The following is a 12530-nucleotide window of genomic DNA, read 5'->3' as shown; positions in this document are numbered from 1 at the left end:
TTGCAAAGTGAGGCATACAGAAAGAAGACACAGAGAGAAATATCTTCTGTCTGTTGATTCACTTCCCAAGTGGCCACAATTGCCAGATCTGTGCCAATTCGAAGCCAGGAGCCTAGAGCCACTTCCAGGTCTCCCACATGCTACAGGGTGCCAAGGTTTTAGGCTATCCTCGACTGGTTCCCCAAGCTGCAGTCAGGGAGATGGTTGGGAAGTGGGGCCACAGGATTAGTGAGAATTAGAGCCCATATGGGATCCTGGCACATGCAAGGTGAGGACTTTAGCCACTAGGCTACTGCTCTGGGCACAGGTATTATCTTTTTAAAATTCTGAGGAAGCAAGAACATTGCGAAAGTGATCCATTTTCATTCCTTTCTTCAGAGCACCATATGGGTAAATGTTTTTGCACTAGTAGCTGAAAAGTTCAGTGAGGAAGTTGTAGAATGATAAATTTATGCTATTTATTTCCGTGTTTCTTATTGGAAGTCTATTGAGGTAGCAACTAGAAGTTTTAAGAACAAATTGTGGGGCCCAGTGCAGTAGCCTAGTGACTAAATTCCTCACTTTGCATGGACTGGGCTCCCCTGTGGACACCGGTTCATGTCCCAGCAGCCCCCCTTCCCATCCAGTTCCCTGCTTGCGGCCTGGGAAAGCAGTCGAGGACGGCCCAAAGTCTTGGAACTCTGCATCCACGTGGGAGACCTGGGAGAAGCTCCTGGCTTTGGATCGGCGCAGCTCTAGTCTTTGTAGCCGCCTGGGCAGTGAATCAGGTGATGGAAGATCTTCCTCTGTGCCCTCCTCTCTGTATATCTAACTTTGCAATAAATATAAAATAAGCCTTGAAAAAAATTGTTATTTGCAAAGACATGCTCTTTCATTACCTTCAATTGTTCGTAACAGCAAAAAAAAAAATCTAGTTCTATATACTTAACATATTATGAGGTGAATTTAAGTAAATTTAAGAATTTGGTTTAGACTTCTTATATACCTAATTGATCTTATAAATTTCTTTTTGATTTTTTGTTCAATAGAAAGAAATAAAGGAGCGAATGCCTAAACAGATCAATAGCCCCCACCGCATCCTCTCGGAGTGTGTACTAATATCTGGTCTTAAGACCCTTCCCACGTTTTCTTTGCCACCATCAAAATCCCAACATGTTTAGGTAGCACAAAGGTTTTCCTTGCCTTCCAAAAGCTTGCATGCCCCTTTGTTGTGTTAAGCTGTAATACACAAGCCCTGAGATGAATAACCCATCATATTAAGGGTGTGGTGCACCAAACAGCATGGGGGAAGGGTTGTTAAATCACCCTCCTCTCTCCCGGTGTCGCCTGCTATGGTGGGAACACGTTTTTCGACTGTGGAGGCAAGGGCTTTGTCTAGATTGCAGAAAACTCTTTCTAGCCATGAGGGTTGTGTGTCCTGCGAAAGCAGTGCTACAGCAGGGGCTGTAGAGCTTCCTGCCATGGGAATTTTATAATAAGAGCCAGGCTGGTGTCATTGCACACAAGACCTGCCCGGAGGTAGGGGAATGGATAAAATGACCTTTCCTGCCTCCTCCAAGGGCTAGAACTGATCCTTAATGAAAACCTGGTACCAAGGACTAGTTCGGTATGGAACAATGCTTTTAAGGCCAAAGTTTAATTTCACAACAGAAATCAGACACTAGAGATAGAGAGATTGCACTGTTCTGAGATGGATAAAAAGAGTTGGTCTTTGGAGCCCATCCCAAGGGATGCTTTACGGAAAGTTCTCCTTGACCAGCATCCTGGACTGGCAAAGGCATTACTTGATGATTTAATGAATCCTTTCCACTTCCAAGACTTGCGATGCATCACGACCGCCACTGAATCGTTATAATCCAGCTTTTTAGTATCCACTCAGTAATAGACACCAACCGAAGTGTTTGACCGTCAGACTTCAAGACGTAGTCATGTTTCATTGCTGTACAGTTGCTTTTGGCAGTGGCCGCCCTCCTTGCTTCTCTACCTGTGTTCGTCATTGTCAGTAAGATCTGTATAGAGCGTTATTCCATTGCAGTCTGCATTCCAGAGAGGTTGTTGTGAAAGTTTATTGGTGCTCCAGGCTCCTTTCTTGGAGAAAGTCCCCGATGCCTTTGAACTTGAATCTATTTACTTTCACAAATGTAAGAGATATCATCTTCTTGGGATACCAATAGGAGAAGTTTGTATTTGGTTGTGTGTGTGTGTGTGTGTGTGTGTGTGTGTGTGTGTGTGTGTATGAGAGAGAGATAGAGAGAGAGAGAGAAACTGAATCACTGGAGTAATGCTCAATGGGCCAGACAAGTAAATGGTTATGTTGTTGCTTTTTATGGATTGCTACAGGCTGTGGCTCTGAATAGAGGATTGCTGTGCTTTCTACTGAAATAGACACTGGGAAAGCTTTGGGAGCAGAAGAGGTACAACAAAGCTTTTCTGGCCTTCTTTTTGTGTGTGTTCTTGTTGAATGCCAGCTACTCTGACTGAAACAGAGTAAGGAGGCACACAATAGGGACGGACAGGAAGGGTGGGGCGATGTGCAGCTTCCAGTGACAGGTGCAAGCAACATGGCTGCCGCTTTCCCACACGTATCAGTCAGTCTCTCCAGTGGTCTTGCACTCTGAAGATGAAATAGCTGTGCAGATCAGGTGTCTGCCAATTAGAGATCAGCAGGGAAAGAGCGACAAGGGGCTGGATGCACTGTGTGCAGAGGGCGGGCGTGCGCTCAGAGGGTTTGCTTGTGTCCCTGCATCTTTATTGTTTCTGTATCCAAGGCTCAAGATGTGAAATCCTATCTGGGTTATTCTGCCTCCAATAACCATGCTCCACGGAGGCTCCGAGATGGTATCTGTGCGATGAGCACAGAGAGCCCTTGCATTGTTGCTTTTCTAATTTGTGCTCAGGAGCGGCTGCCCGATGTCTTTAGGTGGGACTGCAAAGTTCTAAGGGAGGCAGATGCTCTGTGGCACCCAGAACGCAGCTCTGGCCAGCGGTCCTTCCTTCCTTCTGCGCCCACACCCCCGGCCTCTACCTCACAGATCATTCCTACCGAACAGACTGGTAGTATCTGACACGTCCCCTCAAACAGACCTCATGCTGTGATGCTCACTTGCGGTAATTTGAGATCAGACAAGCAGAGGACATGTTTGCGGTGAAGGAGTTATTTTCAGGGCTGTCAAAGTGTTTCCATATGAGGCTAATGCCGTTTATCCAAGGGAGCACACGCAAGAGACACAAGATTATTTCGCTTCCTGTGGTACTTTGAAAAAAGATGCTTATTGTGGAGAGAAAGCACGCGCAGGAGCATTTTCTGAGAGCAACTAAAACGCAGGACTAATCCGTCGAGCACAGTGTGACCCAGGAAAACAGGATCACTAAGCAAGTGTTTTCTTTTTTTTTCCTAGGGAGGGGGCTGTGTTCAGATCTTTGAAGGATCTGTGTTAGTTGATCCTGAGGATGTCATGTGCAGTGCGGAGGGATATATCCCAGTGATTTGCTGTCCAGCCTTGCTTGATTCTCACGATCTCCCTTGCATTGGCTCTGCCTCTAACTTCGTAGGCTTCTTCTGCTTGCACAGCCTTTTCACAAGTCCTCGGTGCCTGCTGCAGTGTGTGGAGCACACTTTTTCCTTTCCTCTCTTGGGTAGACTCCTTGTTTCCCAAGGCTGGGACCAAGGATCCCTTTTGGTGTCAAGCCTTCCCACCTCCTCTTTCTGCCTTTGCTCTCCTCTCTGGGCCAAGGCAATGCATCGGTGAGTGGTAATTTTTTTTTTTTTAATTTATATGGCCACCTCCTCCCTGGGTGATGAGTCTGTCTAGAGAAGAGGAAGCTTCTCTCCTTTACTTCTCTCGCTGTCTGATATGGTGTGCCATAAATCCCGATTGATGATTGCTGGGATGAATGGGGCTCTCAGCAGTCAGGATGATCTTAACTGGAAAGCGGGGTTCTCGGTTATGCTTTGTAATTTGCCATGTAAGAGCAGTGGGTGCACGTTAGGTGCAGTTCTCGGTTATCTCTCTCTTACGACTAAGGATTTTAGGTATTGAACAAATTAAATGTCTGATTTATGGCCAGACTTCTTTATGTGTTTGATTCCATAAAGATAAAGATGATGTTGATGATGATGATAATGCAATAATAACATTAATAGCCAATACTTATTGAATGCTTAATATGTTCCAGGTACTCTGTCAATCACACACACACACACCCTTAATATCACTTGTTATTTAAAAGAATACTACGAATTATCCTATCTCTCCTCTCACAAACATAGCAGGAGAACAGTTTGTCAATGCTAGGTGTGTGGAAACTGAAAATAAAAATTGGGTAAATTCCTTGTGCAGAATTTCACAAACTAGCCTGGGCATGGGCATCAGGGAGCTGTTTCCCAGGTAAGGAGGGTCAAACGGAAGCCGTGGGAGTCATCAAGAATATGCTAACTGTCCTGAGCAGTTCTAGGAATTCACCTTGTGAGTCCCAGCATTCCAAAGACATCGAACAGCTCGCTATTCCTGACCTGCGCATATTCTTGGAGTTCACAGAAATGTTGAGTGCATGTCCTGGACCAGCTCGTGTCCTCGCACTGAGAGAAGACAGTCAACCGGGACTCTGGTTTCACCTCTAAACTCAGAAGAAACTTGTGGGGTTAAGCGGTTTTCTGGAAATTGTTGGCCAAAAACCGCATTCACCCCATATTGCTGTCTGAAAAAAAACACATGGGTTTTCTTTGTGTTTGAATAATTGCAGTGGTGGCCTCAAGTTTCCATTTCTCTGTGTTTGTGTGGAGTCAACCATAATAACTTTGTGCAAACAACAAAATGTATGACAAGGTTCTAGCATCTCATCATTGCTTTGCCAACTGGAAACACTCTAGGGATGTAAAGAATAACCCACAAGTACGAATTTGGTATTGACTAGTGTTTTAAAATGCTGACGGCCTGGCTCATATCAGGGGGGCATCCCTGCATGCTGTTTGTTTGATAACTTTTCATTGTTTATTCTTGCATATTTACACCATCCCGTTTCGGTCCTCTTGACAGAAAATATCCTGTTATAGTCTTGAAATACATTTGCACAATTGCATCCGATACTCAAATGCAACAAATTCTAACAAAGAGAAGAAACACCATTGCTTTTAATTTGAAAATATTGCAATTTTGGTGTTAGTTGTTGGACAGCTTTTGCTATGTTTCTTCATCTTTTATTTTTTAATTGATTTGAAATTATTGGAAGATTTGCAGAAATGTCGAATGTAATGATAATTATGTTTCTTCTAATTATCACCAGTTCATTCTTAAAGGCAGTTGTCTACATTTGCCAAGCTGTCAATTATATATTGGGCAACATAATATACATTTATGCTAATAAACATTTGTCACATAGTTTTTTATCAGTTATTTTTCCCCCAGATGATACAGCAAATGAGATAAGTGCTACCAAATTGTCCCAATAGCTTAATCTTAAAAATTTACCCCCCTTTAGCTATATGCATCAACCTAAATTCAGAGAAATTAACAAGAAAAGGCAAGAGTTGAATGACATGGATAGGTAATAATTGCAGCATTACTAAAAAACATTTGTTTGGAAAAGCGTTCCCAATACTTTCACAAGCTTAGAGGGGAGGAAAGTGCTGCTGATGTTTTAGACAACAAAATTCATCCTTATCTGATGTAGCTAAGTATTTGTCCCTGGCTAAATTCTTTCAAAACTGTTTGCCAGTGTCCATCTAAATTGCATTTGTTTGGCATTTTTACTTACTTGGATATTTGGAATACTCAAAATATTTTGAGGAAATACATTTTAAGGCTTTAGTGAGTTTTGGGGGTCTGAATTTTGGTGGCTTGAATTCACTTGAAATGACAGATTCATGGGTCTTGCTACCAGAAGACATTCAGCTATGTTGCCTTAGTTCATTGGAGTCCTTTGAAAACACTACGGACTGGGCAGCTTGTAAAGATATTTATTTATCATGGTGCAAGACAACCTGTTTCCTGGTGGAAGAGGGTCCTCTCTGGATTTCACATGAGCCTCTCACTGTGGCCTCACAAGTTGTGGAGGAGAGGCAGAAATCCTCTTCCTCTTCCTTCTTCGAAGGGCTTAGCTCCCATTCAGGAGAGCCCTGACAGCCTCACTAGCTTGCTCCTTGCAGTCCCCTCCTCTGTCATCATGTTGGGAGTTTTAGACATATAGCAATTTTTACGTGAGTGGGAAAGGCTGGTTCATACACATTCAACCCAAAGGCCCAAGCACCCACCAGCTGTCCCACCAGTTCATCCCAGAATGAACAGAAATGCTCAGAGGACCTTCAGATCCTTGAGTAATAATCCCTGTTTACTGTGTGAGGCCCTTGTGTTGGAAGATGGTTTGCTTAGTTAGCGTAAGAGAGATAACAGGTGGCTGATGTGACTCAAGTGATGGTAGGACTCTGGAACTTCGCAGACTACATGGAACATCCAACTTTACTCAGATGTTGTCTCAAAGCAAGTTTCGTTTCAGCAGTTATTTGCTTCAATGCTCCATTAGTTGCGATATCCAGGTAATTATCCTTTTCTAAAATTTCTATAGGAGATTAGTTGAAATTGGGCTTGAAAATCACTTAGTCCAACCCATTAACATTATAGGAAAGGAATCAAGTGCAGCTGAATTCAAGGGCTGTCTGCAACAATTCTGCAATTACTTAGAGAGCAGAGACTAAACACTTTCTCCACTCACCACTGGAGGCCTTGATTCTGTTTGAAGTGATGTATTATAAACAGCATGTATCAATATCATAGTATGTGGAAGTTATAACTAACGCTGTCCTATCTTCTAAAAAATGCTGATAACCACATTCTGCCATTGCTGAAAGCAGTCACTTCAGTTTTTGTGTGACTAACTCATTAGTCTATGTGTACCTGCATGTGTTTCTCAGGCAAATGGTGATCATTGAACAGACGTAGAGTATTGCATCCATACATGAAACAAACCTTTCCTGTTTAGATGAAGGCCTTATTTCTTTTTACCTTGAGCCATCCTCTGTCAGCTTGCAGCTTCTTGGATGACTGTAAATGTGTGCTAGTCTCCACACCCAGCATAGGAAACATGGCTCTGGGCAGTTTCCTATGGGGAGTAAACTGTCATTTTTCACCACATTAAATTTTATAAGTTTCAGGCGAATGGAAAATGGATTTTATTATTTTCTCTCTCTCCTTCTCTTTCTCTCTCTCCCTCTCTCTCTCTTCTTTTTGCCCTGAATGTTTTATGGCTGTAAAAACAGAATTTGTGGTTTCAACTGTTCAAGTTTGATGCAAAAAGCTATGGAACCTCTTATGTAACCTGATGGCCTGAATAATTATCAAAATATTTTTCTTTCCACCCTTTTTAAGCTTTAGCAGCAGCAGCAGCAGCAAAAAAAGAAAAAAAAAGTGTATGCAACCTTTAGACCACAAAATAATAATGAGAAAGCCCTTTTACAAGGTTTGCTTCTATACCTAATGCTGTCACCGGAGGATGCCGGTCCGCACAGGGCCTGTGTCCCAAAGCTTATCAGGGACTGCCTTTTGCAAGGAGGCAGAGTTGAAGGGAAAAGCCAGGCTGAGGAGTGGAAGGTAGAGATGTGGAAAGGAGGCCACGCAGTAAAAATGTAGAACCAGAGGATCTCTTACTTCTCTGGGTCCAGACGTCGTGTTATCATTAACCAGAAAGGTTAGGGCTCAAAAACTGTGTGTGTGTGTGTGTGTGTGTGTTTGCTTTTCAAACAACTTTTTCTTTCTCAATATGTGCAGAGGAGAACAGAACTTATCTGATTCAATACGGTGTTACCCCCAGATACCTTGTAAACCCAGGTAAGCCTCGATTTATAATGCCAGTGAGTCACATTCTCACAACAAACTCTGTAATGCTTAGGTAACAACTACAAACATATAAATATATACATATATATTGTATTACATATATTATGCATAATTTATGTGTGCTTGTATATACTATATAATGTAAAAAAGTATTATGATGGAATATATAATTATAAATTTGGAATTCTGTTTTGATATTGAGCGCCAGACATTAAGATCCACTTAAAATTGGTTTTAATTTAGCAGGAATCATCCTTCTAGGATCTTTGCATTTCCTGGCAATAACATTTCCTCAAGAGGATTCAAGATGCACATCCACCCACAGGTATGTGATTCATAAAGTGAAGAATTCAGCTACCCTGTAAGTGACACCGCCCACATCCTCATAAATGCAGGAAAAATTAGCCGATGTTTCAACTTCAGTATGGGTTATTTCTGCTTTGGTCACATTCAAATGTCCATCAATATATGTATTATCATGGTGTACTCCTCAAGGAAAGAAAATGAATCTAGCATATTCTATCGTTGCCCGGGAAAGACTAACTTTGTTTTGCCATTAACTTCGACTTCCAAACACATGATGTGCTGTGCCAGGTGTGCTATGAAGAGCAAAAGTGGTTTGAAAATGCTCTACTGTGTTTGCAAGCAGAATAGAAGCCCCCTGCAGGAATAGAGGGTCCTTCCTGTGCTGTTGTAGCCCTGCGATGCTAAGCCGCTGCCAGCAACATTCCACCAATACTTGCTCAATAACCAGCCTAAACTATATATATATATATAGCTGATAGATGACACAAAATGAGCAAACAACAGCCTCTTTCAGATTCAGGAATGGTGCCGGCAGGAGACAATGCAGTATCTGCCTTTATATTCATCATATAGATAGGGGTGTAGGATTTCAGCGGTCGAAATGTCATTGGATTTTACTGCCAAGGATGTTATTGTAAGTTACTTCAACGCTTGACCTCTTTTAAGAAATGATATACAGGTGAGAACTATAGAGAGGACAGAATATTACAATAGGATGTTATTATATGAGTAATATGTCCACTAGATTCTGCCCCAACCACACTAGTCAAACGGACTAAGGAAAGAAGGCAATCGATGTTGGAATTGACACTGCCCACAGTCGTAGCTTGTCATCACCCAGGTCTCTGTTGCCACGGCTCTTGGCAGGGCAGTGGTGGCATTAATGACTATGTTTATGCTATTGATTCTGATCATCCTTGGATGGAACTGACAAGCTGGCTAAACGACCACACATCACTTAGTATTGCCATACTTCTCATTTCCCACTTTAACACATGGAAGAGTGACCTCATTCACATGGCAGAGTGATTTTAAATTGTGGTTTATGTATTCCAATCGCCTGGGTTCATCAGATGAGAGTGTAACTAGACAGTTAGGATATATCCAACTTTTCAGTGCCTCGGTTGAAGGCAGTTTAGGGGACTTGAGTTAAATGAATAGACCCCTTTGTTTTTGTTTTAGTATGTCCTGACTCATGATAAATAGATTTCATCACGTCATTACCATTATTGTGGTTTTTTCTGATCACCTGTTTAGTGGAATCTATTTGAATATACCTACTAAGCCATTCAGTAGAGGTCATTGCTTTTGGGAGAAGAGAAATTCAACTTGTCTTGTTTTCGTAGAGATGTTTTATCATACTTAGAAAATTATTCTCACGAGTGAACTGGCTGGTTTTCATCGTAGTTTTCCAACGGGAAAGAGCGATTGCACTACAGTAGGGCCAGGGGGACTTAAAGAAAGGATCCGTATTGTGCTGGCAGATCTCATTTCTTCTTATTGGATTAACCCCATGCCCATCAAATGTAAATTCTCGTGATTAGCCATCCATGCCGCTTTGTTAATAACAGTCCTTCTATTCAGCACATATTGAGTTTGGGGGCTGATGGAGTTTCCTTTTCAAATCAACTCTTTTGGAAATCCTTCCTAATGGAACTTTGTTCATAGGGCCAGAGAACAAGGCGACCAAATCAGCTACCAGCTGGAGTGAAAGAGATGGCAATGCTAAAAGGCATATCTCATTCTGGGGAAAATTAACCTCCCAATTTTGCCCAGTAATTGATTCCATCTGACTGAGGAGTTTCAGTCTCCACGGTGACTGTCATTTGGATAGCTGGGAAGCAAAAGCCTATAATTACAGGCATACAACCCTGTTATCAGAGCCCGGGAAGGCTTACCTCTCTTCCTACCCTGGGTGATCACAGGTGAGGCTGACCAGCCAGGGAGGAAGGAGAGAGGCGAAAGTAGGCTGGCAATTCTGACCCCATGGGAAAGAGCCCCTAAGGCAACCCTAGCCAAGGAGGAAAGGTCAGAGGTCATTGGGCGTCCTCTTGAACTTTTGAGATATGAACACGCGAAGAGGCCAGAGCTTCCTGCTTCCTGCAAATTCTGTTCTCTAGGGAGAGGCTCTGCCTGGACAAGGTTCATAACATCTAGAGACTCTTTGCATTAAAAGCGGAAAATGCAGGCAAGTGATGCCATCTCTAATGTGTCATGAGATGCTGTATAATCGATTTTTTTTTTCACCTTTAGATAGGGCCTGTGAGCTGACTGTAGGAGCAATGAATTTTAACAGGAAACGGGAATTATTCTACGTCTGTATGAACCCAATGCCGTTGAAACAGCAGCATCGTTTGGCTATCGGGATTAGACTAAGTGTACTGTTTCTGCGATCTGTCAGTAGAGGCATCAGTGCTGGTCCTGTGGAGTCCCGAGATGGGCTTGTCCACTTCGAATCACCTACTGGAGCAATGTTTCCTTTGGGATGAAGAGTTGTGGCCTGAGTCCACAGCCGGAGACCCTTTATTGATGGGATAAAGTTAGTAGTACCGTGTAGTTGCAACCTCAAGATCTCTGTACGAGGATGCTTTCAAGGCGCGTATTTCCTTATACATTTACCTCTGTCGAATAAAAAGTCTTGATAGCATGCTGGCACTGTTTTATACCTATAAGAAATTAAAGCGACGAGTAGCAGTAACTTCCTGCAGCTATTTAGCCATCAGCAGTGAACCAAGCTTGTTGCTTTGAAGGGTTTGGTTGCCATGGAAGAAGACATTTTGGTGGCTACAGAGAAAAAAAAAACCCTGTAGCAATGCAACGCAAATACAGGCTATTGTAGTAATTATCATTGCCACATTTGTACACATTAGTTAATAAAATCAATTTTGTAGTCTATATAACACATATAGTACTGACATCATTTGAAGATAGTTCTTAGCTTGAAATTGTAAGTCATGTCAATTCATTTACAATTAATTTTTTTAATGACCTACCAGGTAGAAAGAATGTCTTCAGTTATGAGAAGTGTTCACAGATGGCAGTTTTCAAGGAGACATCAGTTTGAGATGCGAGTATAATCGGGAAGAACAATGCATGATTAAAATAATGTTGGCGATAAGTTCATGGAGGAATGAGAATCTAAGTCTGTTGTAAGAGAATCTCAAATACCGGCTATTCTCACGAACATCAGCTATATTTAAGTAACAGCTCAAACTGTCACATATACATACATATACTTATATAAAACATGCTTAAATATTGAATTACATATATTTTGTGCAAGTATCACAAAATGCCTTAAGAATTCTGGAATTTGTTTTATTTCTCTTAACATTACATCCTGGAGATCATTCCACAGCTATGTCTATATGTAACCCCCACTTATTTTAAGAACTGCCTTGCTCTGAGTTGCTTGGCTATCCCATTATTAGTTTACAAACCATTATTTTGTCATTATTTTGCAGGCAGCTTTCTTCTCTTGCAAACCACATTGAATATATTATTACTCTAGCCCACCGTTTCCAGTGTTTCTTTGTGAGTGATATTTTATCGTCTACAGATGGAAGTTTCTTGCTCATTGTAGAGGATTTAGGGGGAAGAAAAAAAACAGCCAATATGGCTAATTTCCATTTTACTCAGGGAGTTGGAGGGTAAAGTAAGGGAGAATTCCACAAAGTGGACACTAGGGCAATCTAATTATTGAGGTCAAGCAACACATTGCTGGGGTCCCTGGGAGGCTGAACGTCTGAAGTCTGGAAAAATCCCAATTAGATGATTAATTTAGGTGCTGGGTGTGCTTTTAGCCTATGGCCATGGAGTCAGGAAAAGAAACAATTAACTCTCCAGATTGCCATGCTGGACTGATTAATTTTTAATTGAGTCTTGTTAAAGGCATGGAAAACTGTGACATATATAACCTGGAGAGAAAGAATCCTGAGCCAATGGGGCCACTCTCCTCCCTATAGGAGTCCACACATTTCACAGGAGAGGAGAGTCCTGCAGACAATGCCTGGAGGCAGGGGTGACAGTGACAGGGAGAAGACTCAGCTTCCTTGTAGAGAAAGCTGGATTTCAAAGCGTCAAAGAGACTGTTGGGGTCACGGTAGGTGGGGCCTTGCCGTGCAGTAAGCTTGTCCACCCCTCGTCTTACCCAAGATGATGTCAACTTGCACGGTACATCACGTTGCCATCTAGAAAGTTTAGATTAGCCAGGACCTCCAGTCCCGCAATTTTCATTGACTCTGCTAATATGACAGAGAGAGGGAAAGAGAAGAGAGGAAAGTTGAAGAGGGAAGGGGAGGGGAAGCTTTACCATGAAGGATTCTCAAGCTGCATTTTTCGTTCACAATTGTCAAACAAATGGAGTCTTGGAGGAAGGGTTGAGATGTGGCATGC

Source organism: Ochotona curzoniae, unplaced genomic scaffold, assembly GCF_017591425.1.
Source record: "Ochotona curzoniae isolate NIBS_2020 unplaced genomic scaffold, NIBS_Ocur_1.0 contig_523, whole genome shotgun sequence".
Taxonomy (NCBI): Eukaryota; Metazoa; Chordata; class Mammalia; order Lagomorpha; family Ochotonidae; genus Ochotona; species Ochotona curzoniae.
This window is presented reverse-complemented; position numbering follows the sequence as displayed.